General features: G+C 33.4%; 1 protein-coding gene across 3 annotated transcripts in view; it reads left to right on the top strand.

Annotated features, from left to right (window-relative positions):
- The first annotated feature begins 4,541 nt into the window (after window positions 1-4,541).
- LOC149805959 (uncharacterized) overlaps window positions 4,542-17,901 on the top strand; it is a 125,576-nt gene continuing 112,216 nt past the window's right edge. For 2 of the 3 annotated variants that reach the window (XM_089950751.1, XM_089950749.1), the window contains exon 1: window positions 4,542-4,626. The gene's annotated coding sequence lies outside the window, so the exon portion shown is untranslated. Of the gene's footprint in view, window positions 4,627-4,697; window positions 4,994-17,901 lie in introns of those variants that run through there. The other variant, XM_089950750.1, reaches the window with a different exon arrangement.

Below are 17,901 nucleotides of genomic sequence, written 5' to 3'. Positions count from 1 at the left end.
TTTCTTTTTCTTTATGGAGGAAGTGTTACGTTTATCTGATTTAATTCATATTTATTTTAATTTTATTGTTTGTCAGCTTTGATTTGAATTTTTTCAGAAAATAGTTTGACCTTGACTAATTCATTTGTAAACACATAAAGCTGACCTAATTCCCGACCTTAATTCAAAATTAGTAACAGTCACTTCTTTTTTAATTTATTTTTATTGTGGGAATAATAAGGGTGAGATCAAAGCTGAATTGAATACATTACCCTAGGCTTGTAAATAGTTATATTCAAGTAAACAACTTTTTTAAAAATTTATTCTTAGAGTAAAATGATTGGTTTTCGTCAGGGCCATGTTTTGAGTACATGATGTAATCATGATCATGTAACCCTGACACTGATTTAGAATTTTTTCGGAAAATAGTTTGACCTTGACTGATTCATTTGTAAACACATAAAGCTGACCTAGTTCCTGACCTTAATTCAGAGAAATAAATAATTTGTCAAATTTTTCAAAGCTTGTTATTTTCTCTCTTTTTGTGTTACTGTTTATTTGAGCCGAAACACGTAACATAAGAATATATAATAATAATAATAATAATAATAATGAAGACTTTGTATAGCGCATAATCTTTAGAAGCTCTAAGCGCTTTACAATATTAGACAACACCTATAAGATAAAAAAACATATAATGATATGATTACAAAAACAAACACCATGAAATTAGAAAACATAAAAAAAACATGCTGAGAATATTTCAGGTAGGAAACATTATTAGGTCTTTAAGTTTGTTCTTGCAGTCAAAATAAGTGAGTTTTAAGAGCACTCTTGAATGGGATCTCTGTGTCTTTGTGTCTAAGTTCAGTGGGCAATTCATTCCACGTTGCTGGGCCCTGGTATGCAAAAGAACGCTGTCCATATGACTTTGTTTTCATAGTGGGAATAATGAGTATACGATTGTCAGAAGAGGAGCATAAGTATCTTGCTGGTGTGTACAAATGGGTGAGGTCGGATAGGTATGTTGTACTAGAGTCCGACAGTGAAATGTAGCACAGAGAACAAATTTTGTGCTTGATTCTGGATCAAATGGATAGCCAGTGTAGGGTGCAGAGCAGTGGGGAGGTGTGCTCTGATCGTGGTACTCTAAGTATGATCCGATCAGCTGTGTCTTTTGAACTTTTTGAAGTTTCTGGAGCAGATATTGAGATGAACCAGACAGAATTGAGTTACAATAGTCCAGTCTTGAAAGTACTAATGAACACACAAGTGTTTTAGTGGCATCAACTGAAAAATATTTGTGAATTGAGCTGATGCGTCTCAGCTCAAGATATGCGTATATATATATATATATATATATATATATATATATATATATATATATATATATATATATATATACAAGCACAAAAAGAAAAAAATATTGAATAAAATTAGTATAAGATACATATTAAGTTTAATTCATTAATGATAAAATTGTATTCAGGAGTAATTCAGGAATACTTAATTCCTGTATAACAATATAACATCACCCTGTCTCTGGAATCTGTTGGAAGGGAAATAACTCTTGCACACTTGTTGATTAATATGACACAAATGTATCTATCAGAAAGTTTAGAAAAAGACAGAAACAAATTTTTTAAAAAGATGGATGGATGGATGTAAGTTCTATGAGGATACATAGTAATTAAACTAGCCTGGGACTCAGAAGGATATGTAGAAAAGGATTATGGATATTTGGGGTGAAGAAAATGATTCGGCAGGTAGATCCACTGGTGTGAAGTACAGAGAAGATGGAGGATATGGGAGAGGGTTATCCTTCCTGACCAAGCTACCAGGAATCTAGGTGTATCCAAGAAAAATGTGAAAAGTCAAGGTACCAGTTGTACTTTCTGGTGCAGTTTGAGAATCTTTTCAATTTGTACCCTTGTAGTTTAAGAAGTATGTCATTATATATGAAATAGAGTTTAAAATTGGAGAAAGTATTGGGGCATCACTTATCACCCATGCCACCCTTGTTCCAGTGCTCTTGCAAATATGATTTCCAAGTAAAGAATATGTAAAGAAAATGACTCTAAGAAGAACCTGATTGATAAAAGCTTTAAATAACAACATAAAGTTTGAGAGAGTATAATACTTATGCTGAGAGACTAGTAAGCAAATTTTTGCATACATATTCAAAGTTAATTAATCTTCATGCTCATTACTTTTTACTTATGAAAAGGCAGTGTAAAGAAAAGTTTGTAGTTGAATATTGAAGCATAAACTTGTTTAATGCAAAACTGCAGAGTGCCACCTAAAGGATAAACTTGTTAAACTGCCTCCACACTGTAATACCTTTAATCATAATTGTAATTTGTGGAAGAAAATGCAAATGATAGTAGTCTGTTGGGTGTGCAAACATTTTATAATGCTGACAAAATACTTTCTCTGGTTAGAGACAAAAACTGGCAAAAGAAAATAAAAAGTGACAGGTTGTTTATTGTTTTGGAAACACTTCATACCTAAATCATACAAACAAAAAGAAAACATGAGTTTTTTTTATCAGCTGAAAATGTCTCATATACTATTGTATTGTGGTATTGTCATATAGCTTGACTCTTTGATTTTTATCTTCCTTAGTTTAGTTTGAGCAGTGGTGTCGCTAGGGGGGTGCGGACCGCACCGGGTGACACCATCTCAGAGGGGTGACACCAAAATGAAAAACTGCAAATTTTACAGAGCACACACTGCTCGGTCTAGTCGGATTTCATAAGCGGATAACCGATCATAGTTAAATACATGACTAGCAGGCACAGCAGTGGTGTTGCTAGGGGGGTGCGGGGGGTGCGGACTGCACCGGGTGACACCATCAGAGGGGGTGACACCAAAATGACATTACTAAGAATTCTGTATTGTCTGTTATGGAAGGAGGACCATGGGGGTGACACCATGAGCTACCGCACTGGGTGACACCAACCCAAGTGACGCCACTGAGTTTGAGACCTGTGTTACAGAGATTGGTATCTAAACCTATTGACTCCCTATTAATATTAAAATTATGTCCCCAGTCTTAGTAGTTGAAATCAAAGGAAGACTATAAAGAAAGATGCAAGAAAGATACATGTTAATGTGAGTAATGTAAAAATAATAACTCTGTATGAGCTATTTTACCTACATGACAACAAAAATGCCTCTTATTTTAGCACAAAGGTGCATAGTACATATTTGCATTGAAACAATACACATCAGAAAACATTACAATGACAACTGTAATAGCAGATTAAAAAAGGAAAAAAAACAGTAAATGACATGCAAATACAGTTTTCTTTTAAATTTTTAAAATTAAACATAGAAATTTATACATCTGAAAAATTTTGATGAGAAATATGAATTTTCTTGTTACAAAAATGCACAAAGGCTCTATTTATTATTTAAGGTATCAGGAAATGAAGGTGCTAAAATTTAAAATTAAAGTGACAAAATGGATATGTTAAGTTCTTTTTTGACAGATCAGTGCAATGATATCATTTTGAAGTTATTTATTTTGGGGAGACAAACATTTCTTTAATTTTCCCAGGTGTTATCATTCCACCCCATGATACTGTGATAAAAGAAAGGAAAGAAAAAAACTGGTTCAAAAACAAATTCCCGGCTTCGACCCTTCCCAAAATTAAATGGTCAGTCCTTTAGTACATTTTTGACTCAATTTTCTTTATTTATAAGACAAACAAACAAAGAAAAACCCATAAAAACAACAAACAAATCATAAAATGAAATCAATTGGGATCAGTCTCATCCCCCAAGTATGGGTTGTTACTTCTTTTTAAAAGTGAAAAAATTTGGTAGGTAAAAAGTTTTTAATTCAAAATAACATGAATGCATTTGTTCAACCGCATGGAATATACCATTATAAGTTACATTCCTATATTAGGCCTAACAAACAATTTTTGGTATATCACTGATTTACGTGAATTTTCCATCAACTTAAAGGTTTAACTACATTTCTCCACTTTTCAGTAAAACTAGCAAACACAGGCAATATACATTAAATCGGTATACATTGATAATTTATATGACTATAAAGATATGTTCAACCTCTTTGTAAATAATATACATCTCGTGTACAGTACGGTAATGTGACTGCTGGTATGACAAGTATTTGGTGAGAGTTATATCTCTATGTAATTCAAATGCCATAGTGTTGTTGTTGTTTTTTTTTATAATTATTTTTACTGATCTTGTTTTGATTTTAAAAAGAAATATTAACTGATCAGTATACATCACCTTTGACCTTCAGTTTTGACAAATACGTAATTACGTGATTTAGGATAAACCGTTATCCGCTGTTACCATTTGTTATTTACCTCCCGTGCATTTTCAAACATTATTCAATGCTTTTCGATAAATTAAAAAATTATTATTTCCTGCAACCACTTAAAATGTCTATAAATATTTGTGTAATATTCTAGTAAATTTATTTTTAATATTTGTATTACATGTATTGCTTCAAATTATCAAGCTATTGAAGTTGGATAATCAGTCACGCAAATTTGTGTTTGTTGTCCGTAGAAACAAGATCCATTGAGCAGTTTGAATGGGAGTAAATCACACCTTTGTTGTAATCGTATCGAATCACCCAATCAATGTTTTGGCAAGCCCAGGGTAATGCATAAGAATACTCGTGAAAACGTGCTTCATAAAAACCTTTAGTTTCTTTATTTCTTTCTACTTAGACACCGGTTTTTATATGGCTGCTGATGGTGACGTCTGTATGGCGGGTATTTTTGGAAGTTTGTAAGCCACTGGAAAATCCCTTGTACTGGGCTCTGCTGTATAGATACGCACATTTGATTTATTTGATACACAGCTGAATGAAATGTTTACCTAAATAGCAATGTCAAGCCAGACTTGGCAAGGTGACTGCGTCTAGTCATGTTCATAAACCTTCATTTGAGGCGGACGGGATGTGATAAAATAGGCGTTGAAACCTCCACACTTTCAAATAAGGATATAATTTCCATACGAGTTGGTAAGTGACAGTAAAAAGGGCTTGCAAACAGAAATCAGCTAGTGTGGGTGAACAATCCACTCAGTAATAAATCACTCGTGGCAAACTAATTTGATACCACCTGACTTTTTTAAAATTATTATTGGGTGCTCACATTTTAATTGTTACGGCTGTGAAGGTATTCTAGCAGGTGTTAAATTCAGACATGTTGTATATATAAGCTATTATATTTTGCAAACAATTAATTATACTTGAAATACTAGTATCAAACAATTTCAAAAAATGTTCACAGCTTATATAAAATCTTTCAGGCCATTAAAACATCATGATCAATGTATTCTTCCAAATACTGACACATTGTTTTGTTAAACAGATTTCTATTCTAACTTCCATGTTGTTTTATCCCATATATTCAGTCTGTCTTCTCCTAGGTTGGATTACAGTTTAATACACATGCTATATTTGTATCTCGATCATAACGTGCAGTGTGCAAACAAGTGTTATACAAAAAAGTGCAGGGTTAGTGGTCATGGGACCAAACAGTTTAATCCCAAGTCAGAAAATTTTATTCAGAAAATTTTATTCCCAATTTACCATATTTTGCCCAGACTGATGACTCATTCTCAGACACCCTAGAAAAATACCACAGAAAGAATAAAAGAAAACAAATGGAAAATTTATTTTCTGATTGATGAACTTCTGATAGGAAATCTTGTTGGCTGTACTTAGGACATGATATACATTTTCAGTTATTTATTATCATTTTCTGCATTTATTCTTTGAAGTTAATTTATTTTGCTGTACTTTTCAAAAGTTTTATTTTCATAATTTAAGACAAATTTCTGGAATAAAGTTTGTCTTAATATACTCAAACCATGTGTATAACCCTTCCCATGGAACAGAGTGTGCAGAAATAGCTTTTGCACAAGAATTTACTGAAAGTAGTTTGTATAGATTTTGTTCTCAGGAAAATACTTGAGTTGGTACCTTGGGAACATGCACCTTGTACTTGAAGTGAACACCATTAACAGTAAATTTTGAATCGTTTTGCCATCCTCATGCCACAAGTGATAATAGATCGAAGCTCATCATTCTCAAAGGCATGAATGAGGTGTTATCTGGATTAGAAACAGTTATGTACATTGTTTTGTTGTGCTGAAAACTTGCATTCATTCATTTGAAGGTTTTTTTTCTGATTGTAAATAGAATCTACATGTATGCTAGACATTTAGTGCAGATAATGTACTGACAGAGACATAAATTTTTTTCATGAGGGATTATCTGGGATTTACGCAGTATATTTTTACCAATTTGTAATGTCAAACCTTGATATAACTGATTTCAATACAAGTGCTGTGTCACTGGCTTCATGTGAAAGAGGAAAGTACTTGCTGTTATTATTTACATGTTTGACTACATCATTCTGCCCAAAGGCAAGTAAGTCAAAGAAAGGACTGCATTTTGCCAGATAGTTTATTTATTTCACTTAATAATGCATATTGAATTGTGACTCAGTTTAACTATAATGTTGCTTCAGAAAGCTTCATGTTCAAGCTGCATTTCTGCATAAAAATTGAATTAATGGCATGGCATGATTTTGTGGCTTTCCCCAAGAAGAATAATAAAAAATATTGTTAAGAAATACAAACCAAATTCAAAAAAAAAAAAATACAGGAAGGAATGTGAAAGCAGGCCTGTACCATTGAACAAAAAAACCCACAAAAACAAACATGTAAATTGATTTCACATACATTGCTTATTGTGCATGTTGTTTTTTTTTAAATGGCAAAAGATCAGTGTGGTACATGCATCAAAACACAGTCTGCCCATAATTAGCTCCAGGGTTGGTAAGATGTATTTCCAAGTCTTACCTGTTTTCTTAATTTAATTTCCCCCAGATGTGTATTTTTCTAACATAGGGGAATTCCCCTCTGCACATTTTCATTTCTAGATGACCCTGAGTACCAAGATGATTTAAGTAAATCACCTTTCATAAATATTTGTTTTTATGCAGTATGATGTTTGTTAAAGCATATATGAGGAGGGAACATGTTTTGTACAAGATTGCTAATAATGGCAAGGGAACCAGTTTTGGTTCAAATTGATCAACCGATCTGTGCATGTTGTGACATATTTATATCAAATATTCAGAAGCATTGTCAGAAATTGTGGAGGTTAATGTGGAAGTTTTTGGCCTTTGTGTATTTTGAATGTCATCATGCAAAGCACATTGGTTTTTCTGTGTCTCAGATTTCAGAGCTATTATTAGCAGACATTAGGCTGTTATCTTGCATTGTATTTTGTCTCTTTAGGGTTAGGGTTAGTTAATTGTGATAAGAACAGTTACATTGTTTGGGTTGAGCATTGTCTGTGAAATGACAGCTATACAATAATAGCTGTTGTGCTCATGGTCTAAGGAAGAAATGGTGTATCTTAGCCAAAGTAAATTCATTTCTTGAAAGCTCTGTTCAGCTTCCACTTTGGTTGTTAATTTATTGCATGCAGTTCATTATGTTTCTGTTGTAATTGGACCATGATCAAATTAAAGTCCATACCATAATTTGAAACACCACTCCTAGGTCTCCTAAAATAATCCTGTTGTTGATGTAGTTATTTTCTATCTATCTATATGTACTATTAGATCTATAATGTTAGGTAACTTCAGTTATTGGCATAAGTTATAAATGTGCCCAAAAAGATAAAAGTAAACAAAATGAGCTTTTTATTTTTCAAAATATAACAGTTTAAGGAAGAAATTAAATATTTTTTTTATTTTAAACTTTCACTGAGATACTGTGTTGTCATATTTTGGGGAAAGATGAAATTTTCCCAGGGCAAGTTCACTTTTCCTGTTGACTTTTATACAGTTTATCCCGTCCTACTACTATTATACTGTTAAATATGCTTAGTATTTATGATGTACTATTTTCTGTGTTTTACTTGTTTTACATATAACATAAATCACTCATGTTTCTGTTCATAATTGAACTTGCTTTATTACATTACCTTTCTGCTTTGACTATGTACCAGTTTTTGCTCACTATTCATTGCTCTGAAACTTATGATTTGGCATGACCTAATTGGACAATTTGGGAGTTCCCTATAATTTTAAATAATTTTAGAGATGAGCCAGTTGTTGTTGTTGTAGGGTTTAATGCCATTTTTTAGCACAAGATAGGCTATACATGGCGGCCAGTATTAATGGTGGAGGATGAACCTGGGAAAACCCCCGGAAAGAACCACCGATCCACGAGAAGCTACTGGCAAGCTTTCTCACATATCCACTTTAGCCAGATCCGAGACTCGAACCCACGCAGACAGAGGTGAGATGTCAGTGATCTGTAACGAAGAGTGCTTTAGACCACTCAGCCACTCAGGACCCCCACAGATGAGCCAGGTTGATTCAGATAATAGAATGAAATTGTGTTAAATACAGCTGTACAGATTTATGATTTAACATCAGCATCTCGAGGTCATTGGAAAAGGAGGAGGGTCTTTTTAAGACCCTGCAGTTATTGCTGGTTGCATGGAACTAGTCAATAATTATTAGTGAACAAAAATCCAAATGTTGAGCTTATATTGAACATAATTTAATTGAAAATGTCAACACAGGAACTTTGGGAGTTCATGTTGATAAGAATCTAGACTGGTCCCAGCAAGTGAAACATGTTGATAAGAATCTAGACTGGTCCCAGCAAGTGAAACATGTTTGCTCTGTTGTAAGCTCAAGAATTTATCTTTAGAGGAAACACAGTTATGTACCGTGAAACTATTGAAAATTATTTTACAGTGTATTCATTCTTCCTCTTTTGGACTATATTTAAAAAACCCATTTACTTACTCTGGTGCTATTTTATGGAATGAACTCCCCATAGCCATTAGATCAGAAATAAATCTACATGTATTAAAACAAAATTGTATAATCATTATCTTGAAGGGCATTTGTCATTGTAAATATTGAAATATTGGTATACATGCTCTCCAAATTTTGTTCTGCATATCATAAATACTATGGTCTTTTATACTTCATGTATCTTGAGGACCTTAGTGGAGAATAGAATGTTATACTGAGTTACCCTCATAAAACAAAGTGTTATTATTATTATTATTATTATTATTATAATAATAATAATAATGAGGACTTTGTATAGTGCCTAATCTTTAGAAGCTCTAAGCACTTTACAAAATTAGACAACACCTATAACATAAAAAACATATAATGATATGATTACAAAAACAAATACCATGAAATTAGAAAATATAAAAAAACATGCTAAAATATTTAAGGTAGGAAACATTATTAGGTCATTAAGTTTGTTCTTGCAGTCGAAATAAGTGAGTTTTAAGAGCACTCTTGAATGGGATCACTGTGTCTTTGTGTCTAAGTTCAGTGGGCAATTCATTCCACGTTACTGGGCCCTGGTATGCAAAAGAATGCTGTCCACATGACTTTGTTTTCATAGTGGGAATAATGAGTATACGATTGTCCGAAGAGGACCGTAAGTATCTTGCTGGTGTGTTATTAATATTATTATTACCGATATCCTGCCCTGGCAAGTAGAATAAACTGCCCAGTCATTGGAATGCAAACCTGAACTCTGCTCGTTGCGAGTCCAAAATGCTAACCACTTAGTTATCAGGGCTGTCTGATAAATAGAAATTTATAAGCTATGCTACAGACATGAAATATGACAGGTACACAGAAAAATCTCATTTTAGAGTTGAATGTTTTCTGTCATTATGCTCTGAGGGTGCTTTATCAATAAAAGTCTAATTTTAAAATAATTAAAAAATTATGTGGCCAAGAAAGTTTATTTGCCATAATTGATGACTATATTGTAAAAGGAAGAAAGGTTTCTATGTCTATAAATATTGAAATCATGCTGTTCAGTTCAGATGGGGAAATGACAAATAGATTAATAACTAGGTCCAGTACTGTCTGGGTAGACTAGAATATAATACTTAGATGTTATCTATTATATCTATTGTGTAAAATATGCCCTCAGCTGTGTGCAGATCTTTTATGCAGGGCTGTTTTGGTATAAATATCGATGCTAGATTGGCATCGATCACTTTGTCATTTGTTCAGCACTGTCAATATTTGTAGAACTGATCAAGCAAAGTGTGACTGAGGATTGTGAACACTCAGATCATTCTAAGGTGACAATTTACATAAGCTTCTCTCTAATTGTGATTATGCAAGTCTCAGATACAACAGGATAATGCTGTTAAATATGTTTGTATGAGAAAGTTTCATGCAGAAACAAACATTGAATAGAATTACAAAGTGTTAGCCAGTGCATTTGGTTGTACTTATATTAATATTGTATTATGATTACTTCAGATGTGAAACAAAAATATTTGGATTAAAGGAACAAATTTTATACTGCTGTAACCTTGATATTATAGTGTCATTGAAGTTTCAGCAATTGAGCAAAGTGAGCATTTTTGTGAGATAAATTGTATTCACAAACTATATGTATGATAGTCTATTTTGAATCATTCACTTTGGAATAATAATTTTAATAAATATATTCTTATTAAATTAATGAAAATGAGCATGGAGCAAAACTAACTTCATCTGGTTTTTGTTGAACCCACAGCAGGAAGTGGGACATAGCAGTCACTCTTCTGGCAGAATCAGCACAATCAACAGTATTGGTATTATAAACAATTAGTTAAGATTTTGGTTTAAAGTTTTTCATTTTGATATATTTTCACATTCTTTTATTGGATTCTTATCATGCTTGGAATGAATGAATCGGTATGAAGCTAAGACTATTAATTATGTGGCAAGTGTGCTAACCCCTTTGACTCTGGGATAAGGGCCACAGTTATAAACACTTTTCAGTATTAAAGTTTTGGATTTCATTTTTTCATTTGCTTATATTTCTTAAATTCATTGTTGGATTTTCTTCATACTTTATATAAATCTTTATGAGGCTAAGGCAGTTTATTCTGAAGCTCATTCATACCTTTAACCTTGTGGCGAAGGTAGCAGTAACAGAAAATTTGCATTAAGGTTTTGGATAAATGTTCTTATTTGCTTACATTTCCTAAATATTATAGATAAATTTTGTTTATGCTACTTTTCTTGAACTGATGGTATTTGGGTTTTCACTTAAAGACTTCTTGTATTACCTTGTTTGTCCTACAATAAAGTTATGATGGTTAGTGTTAGCCATCCTAAAAATCAGTACTTCTCGTGATGGTATGGTCATATTGTCATGGGGTTTTCATTCGAACACTTCTCACTACATGTAGTTGGTCCAAAATAAAAATATTTCCAGTGTGACTTTTCAGAATTTGAAAACTCTTGTAACAGCTACTTCTCATCAATGGATAGGCTTATAGAGATTTAATTTTTTTTAAAAAACATTTCTTTCTTGCAACACATAGTTGTTTCTGTATTAAAATCATTCAGATCTAACCTCTGAAATGATTACTTTGACAGCCATCCTGAAATTCTTTGCATGGCCACATTTTCAGGATGGATGGTCATATTATCATGTTTTCACTAAAATGCTTGAGCATTATGTATTTGATTTTGAATGAAGATTATTTTTCATCTGACGTCCAACATGGTACCATAGAGGCCATTTAAAAAATTGACCTCCAACATGGTACCATAGAGGCCATTTAAAAAACTTATAACTGTTCGTCTTAATGAATGATGGCATTCACATGAGGTTTTCACTAAAATACTTACTGCAGTATATAATGAAAGAAAATGGTGCAGAGTTTAAAAAACCAGACCTAATTAACTTTGGAGTTGAGTCAGAGGTCATAGCTTGCATTTATGTAACTTTAAAAAATAAAATAATGAACACAGTGACTTGTACATACACAAGTGAATTTTGCCCAAAATTGTGCCAATAAAGTTGCATTAACAAGTTGATAGGAGTCCATTATTGATTTTGAAGTTAAAGGTCTTTACTTGGGTTTTTAGCTGCCCTTACTTGTGAGTATGATAACACAAACAAGTACTATATATAGTACTTATATTTGCTTACAAGAAAAGTCCAATTGCAAACTGCACAGACCCAGATCTGTCATCATATAGTGCACCAGCAGATCTGGGTCTGTGCAGTTTGTTAGGAGTAATCAGTAGAACAAACAATATAGACCCTGATCTGTAAGTGCATTATGCTATGGCAGATCAAGAGTTTTGTTGCTTGCAGTTGGAGTTGACTTAAAAGTGTAAAAGTGAGTATATATACAGCATGAATGTATATTTAGCTGACCCAGTTTGTTAATATAGCTGAAGAATAGATGAGTTCTGCCATTTAAATTATGACCCAACTTTGCATGTGGTTATATTTTCACATTGTCTGAGATCAGTTCAGTTATTTTTTCTACAATAATTTCCATGATATCAGATTTTAGGTCAAAATGCCATGTTAAAGAACTTGTACAGCATTTGCACTGGTTTCTCATGTTAGAAAATATTTTTCTTACCAAATTAGTATATTTGAGTTTCTTAGGAATATCAGAGATGGTTTTAATATTTACGTGTTATAAAGAATAAAAGGCCAGAAGAAACAGACTTCTGGAATTTCTATAAATTCATTTATGCCAGTTGAGCATGAGTAACATCATGGGACTCTTCTTTCTTAATCATTTGGTGTACATCTTCATAAAAGTAATATATCTTTTGTAAATAATTCATGAAGTAAACAAAATTAAGTAATGCTAACTTTGTCTTGCCCAGTTTATCCCAGCAAGAATACAGTGGTTAAAACAAACATGGCTATGTCAAGATAAACAGAATGAATCTATTTTTAGGGCTTTCATTGGAGAAATATTCTCAAATATTAGCTTTCTGTCTCAGTACTTCAGGAATGATTGACATTTTTTTGTTCTGAGTGACTGTGTGCAAATAGAAGCACATACATGAATAAATATGCAGGTCATGCAAAATAATGGTTGTCTTGGACCCTCCTGGGCCTTGTAAAACATGGCAAGTCACAGTCTTGAATTGTGTACAAGTAAGAAATTCAACAGCTTTGATAATACTGATTTTAGCATGAAAAGTTCTCATTTTAGCAGAAATTTATTTTGAAGGCCGATTAGTCGTAGCAACAAAATTGAGGTTGGTTAACTATTTAGGTGGTAAGTGAGTTCCCACTTGAAAATGCAATAAACTGACTTAGATACTGGTAATATTTATTCAGATTTTTTTGGTTTATAATATTGTTGTAAGACAACAAATATTATTTGGACAAATCACCACAGGCAGTGAAAAATGTGGACTATGAAATCTTGAAAAATGACTCAGCCATTTCATGGCATTCATAACAAAATGTAATGCAGGATTTTTCAAATAGCTTTATTCAGTTTTGTATATCATTGCTTTCAGTGTAATTTGATGCAGGATAAACTATGGGACAGTCTATTTAAAATTTGAAACCCATTGATATATTCCTTTCTCCAGCAACCTCAACTTTTAATCTGAGTAATACAGAACCTGTCACTATTGCAGCTTATCCGTTTCTATATGGAAAACAACCATGATCATATTATGGTGAGAATTCATCTTCCCACAGGAGACTTTCAAGAAGTATCTCTGGTCCATCCCATGGCATAGCCCATGCACATTAACCTTCATTTTTGTTCAGGTCATAACCATTATAGGGCTGATTTAAAATGCATCAACAGAAAATTGCCATAGCTTCAAGTCATATGTTGCAAACTGAGTATTTTAATCTCAGTAAAATCATACCTGTTGCTATTGCATAGCTGATACTTTTCTTGAAAGAAAATACCCCATCTGTATAATGAAAATCCATTTTCTTATTACGGTGAACCAAAAGATACCAGAACACTGGATTGCCTGTGGAACACCCCATACATTCTTGCCAGTATGTACTCCCTGTTAATTCTTCACTACATGACATGCATTGAAGATAATTAGCTGTTGCTTCACATGTCAGCAAATGAGTATACTGTTTCTCATGTATGCATTGTCTTCATACACTTTAGGAGTATACTCTGATTGAGTTGTATCTCTGTAAATTTCAGCACTCTTTTGTTTAAATTTCCTTGTCCTGGAATTTTTGCAGTGTACAGACTCATCTATTTTATTGCTCATTACAGATCATTTAATTCATTTTACTTGTATCAAGAATTGTGCTATTTTTATCAATGGTAAACAGGTTGCACACCACTTTTGACCTTTATATGATTGTGATGAGTTATTGAACACAGGTTTTTTTTTTAGTATTAATTTTGGATAGCATTCTTTGATTTTTTACATTCTTATTAGCAAGCATAACCCACTGGTGTTTTGCTACATTAGTAATCCCAAATTTTCGTTTGGCCTGGTTAACCTGATTATCTTGTATTCTCTGTACTGAGCTGAGTATTGCTTCTAATTTTGCATTTAAGCTCTTGAAAACACCAAAGTGAGATTTGACTTCTCACTGAAAATATTATATTAGCATTGATTTAGTCCATGCTATACCTTTACTTTTGTTATATAGAAGTATTTTTGTGTAGGTGGGTGTGGTCACAGGACCCCCTCCGAAGACCCCCTCCCCTACACTTGCTAATCTTGCACATGCTGCAAGAGTACATATGGTTGTCTTTTCTGCAGCCTAATATTGGATAAGGTATTATGGCATCTTACTGAGCATAAATTTACCTGTAAAGTGAGGTAAAAGGTTCCTTCCTTGTCTTCTTTGGAGTTTTCGGGTTTTACATTCTCTGAGTCCTTTGGGTCTCATGAAGGGCAGCACCCTCTTTCATCCAGAAGGGCAGAGAGTGAGTTGCACTGGATATAGGGATGGTGCTGATGGTAATTAGTTGAGAAAAGCTGTTGTATTTTGTTACAGACCTCTCATGTTGTAATTCTGTTACAGACCTCTCATGTTGTGTTGTAATTTTCTTACAGACCTCTCATGTTGTGATTTTCTTACAGACCTTTCATGTTGTAATTTTTTTTACAGACTTCTCTTATGTTAAGAATCTTTATTTTTAGTATACACTTTGATTATATTGTGCCAGAATATTTTTTATTTTATTTGCTACTGTTCTAGTCTATTAGTTATTGGAGTTGCTCTGATAATTTCACACTTTGTTAAAGTTGTATTAAACTGGCCCCTCCTATTTTTGCAGTCCTTCATGTTTATCCTTTATTATACAAGATGTGCACATATCTTTAAAAAAAAATCTTGGAATATATATTGATTTATATCTGAATGAAACTTTCAAATTTTGTTTTCGAGTTATGAGGTTCTATAATAATAATACTAATACTAATACTAATAATAATAATAATGACTTTATTTAAAGAGGATAACACAATTAGCTAAGAACTAATCTACCTTGAGGCCGTCATACAAAGGAATTTATTTTAGCTGCATCTCTGAAGCCAGTGGATATATTGGGTCTGGAAGAAGGAAATAGAGTAGGCATTTCTAATCTCAACTGGAATACTATTCCAGTGCAAAGTTCCAGAATATTGGAAATTTTTTTGAATAATTTTTTTTGTGTTTGGGAATTTTTTACTGTTTGGTAGACATGGATCGCAGGTGGGGAGTATTGCCTGGTAGCCTATACTGGAATAGTGATTGTAAATATTCAGGAGCACTATTATTGGATATCCTGTACAGTAATTTGGCTTTTCTCAAATGAATTAGGTCTTTAATAGGTAATATTTTTAACATGCCAGCTGAATTTTCCTTGCTTTCTTTCTGGATTGAAGTTAGCCCAAATGCTCTTTTTTGAAGATGTGCCAGCTTAGCTATGCTTTTATCATTTGAAATACCCCATACTGTATTACAGTAGTCTAAATAGGGTTGTATGTATGGTAACTCTTATAAAATAGTTTTCTGTGCCTTTCATGGAGAAAATGTCTTATCCTACTGAAAAACCATAAACTTGAATTGACTTTTTTACTGATATGTTTGATTAGTTCAGTCCCTGATAGGTTCCAGGCTTCAAGTTTTGAGGACCAGTCTGGGGTGAAAGATTGGGTTGATACTCCTCTTTTTGGTGTTCCTATTCAACCTCTGCGGAGGCATGGGGACTCAACCCTCCAGTGGTGAGTCAGCCATGTCTCCTTTTTTTACCATGCCATCATGGATAATCTTGCTATGGCTCCATAGATTAGTAGACCATGCACATCACAGATTTTCCCCACTTACTCTGACCTTGTTATCGGGGGAGCTCAGTTTGCTGCCTTTGGTGCCATATGGGAATAATTGCCAAGCCCTTTCTCAAGGGAGAGAGATTCAACAGGCTAGTCCTGTCTCCTTCATGAGCAGTGACACAAGTGAACCCTCAGGTGAGGAAGTCACATTCTAGGAAGTAGATGAGATGGTCCTGTCTCACCAAAAGAGTGAAGACAGGATGACAGATGGGTGATTTTGTGGATGCAGAGGAGTTCCAGAAGAACCTGTCATGCTTCTCATCTGTTAGGTTCCCGTTTGTCTAACCCTATCAGTCAGGTGATGGTGGAAGGAAGAAGTACGGACCCTCTGTAAAGGTAGTAAATGAGGTTTACCATTTATTTCCCCCGTATGTGTGTCCCAGACCATCAGGATTGTCCAGGAATAGGAAGCTGTTAAGTTTGGAGAGGCTGCATGGGACACAGCCTATTTTGGACCTGGTGTTTCTCCCAAACTCTGTAATGGTGAGGGAACTGACTCAGAAGTGGCCTAAAGGGAGCCAGACAGCAGAAGGAATAATCTGTCCCTAAGAACTGAGATACATATGTATGGTGGATTGTTATTATAAATGCTTCATGTGATTTTATGGAGGGGTTTTGAAGGGAAATAACATGGTTTTAAATAGTAAACATATACAGGCTGAATATAATTTGTTGTGCTATCAAGATACAAGATACATCTGCATGTGTTAATAATAACTAGACTACTACAGTAATGGAAATTGAAATACAAAGTATTCAGATGTTTCTGATTACCACAAATTTATGCATGACATGAAATTAGTATGAGGTGTATACAAAGACTGCATTTCAAATTCAACCTTTTATTGTATATATGCAGGTTTTTTTATTGTAAAGGCAGAAATTACAGTCCTTTTCCCTCTCACAGTTCCCACCCCAATCATGGCATCCAAACCATAAAACATGGCATACATTCATGCATCTTACTGCATGATGTTAAATCATTATTCTAATTATTCATAACACAGCAGATGTCATGGTTTGAGCTAGTTATGCTGTCTTCAAAGTATTAAAAGTCTTGGGTCAAAATCTTCATAGGTATTAACATTTATCTGATGAATTCAGCTTTGTCTATATTTGATACGGTCCATATTTTTTACAATTGGATGCATATTTGTAATTTAGGAATATTGTTGATACTGTGTTGAAAATATTTTGTAAGATGACTGCAAAGTACATCCATCACCATTCCATCCAGTCATACATCCTACGATCCACACTCAACTGGCAGTGAGACAGAGATCAAGGGAAGAAAGAAAGCAAGTTTAAGTATTATGTTACAACTTTAAGATCTTAAACTATGTAACAGAATGGAAGTGAAACTAGTAATTTAAGTAAAATTCGACAAACAATTTATTTCTCTTAGTTACAAAGTGGAAATTTAAGGGGAATTTAGTTTTTTGGAATTAAATCTCAAATAATACCTAATTTTCTACCACAAGTCAAAAAGTATAGAATGTTCAGAATGAATTCCAATAGTCTTGATGTATCATGATGATATAATCCAGAATGTTTTTGTACATATATAATTTCTCTCAAGTTATATCTGAACATAACTAAAAATTATTCCACAGACTGATCTTAAAACAGGAATGAAGAATTGTTTACCAAACCTCTTTATATATAAACTCCACTTTACCTGTGAAATAATAGGTTTCCAATGGAAAAATCTAGTTTAACTTGTAAGCAGGGTCAGGTCTTGAACTCAGATTCAAGTGAACATCTTGTTTACTTCTTT

This window comes from Sinohyriopsis cumingii, chromosome 2, assembly GCF_028554795.1.
Source record: "Sinohyriopsis cumingii isolate HCF-2022 chromosome 2, ASM2855479v2, whole genome shotgun sequence".
Classification (NCBI taxonomy): Eukaryota; Metazoa; Mollusca; class Bivalvia; order Unionida; family Unionidae; genus Sinohyriopsis; species Sinohyriopsis cumingii.
Note: the sequence above shows the minus strand (reverse complement) of the source record. Positions and strands in the feature narration are given on the sequence as shown.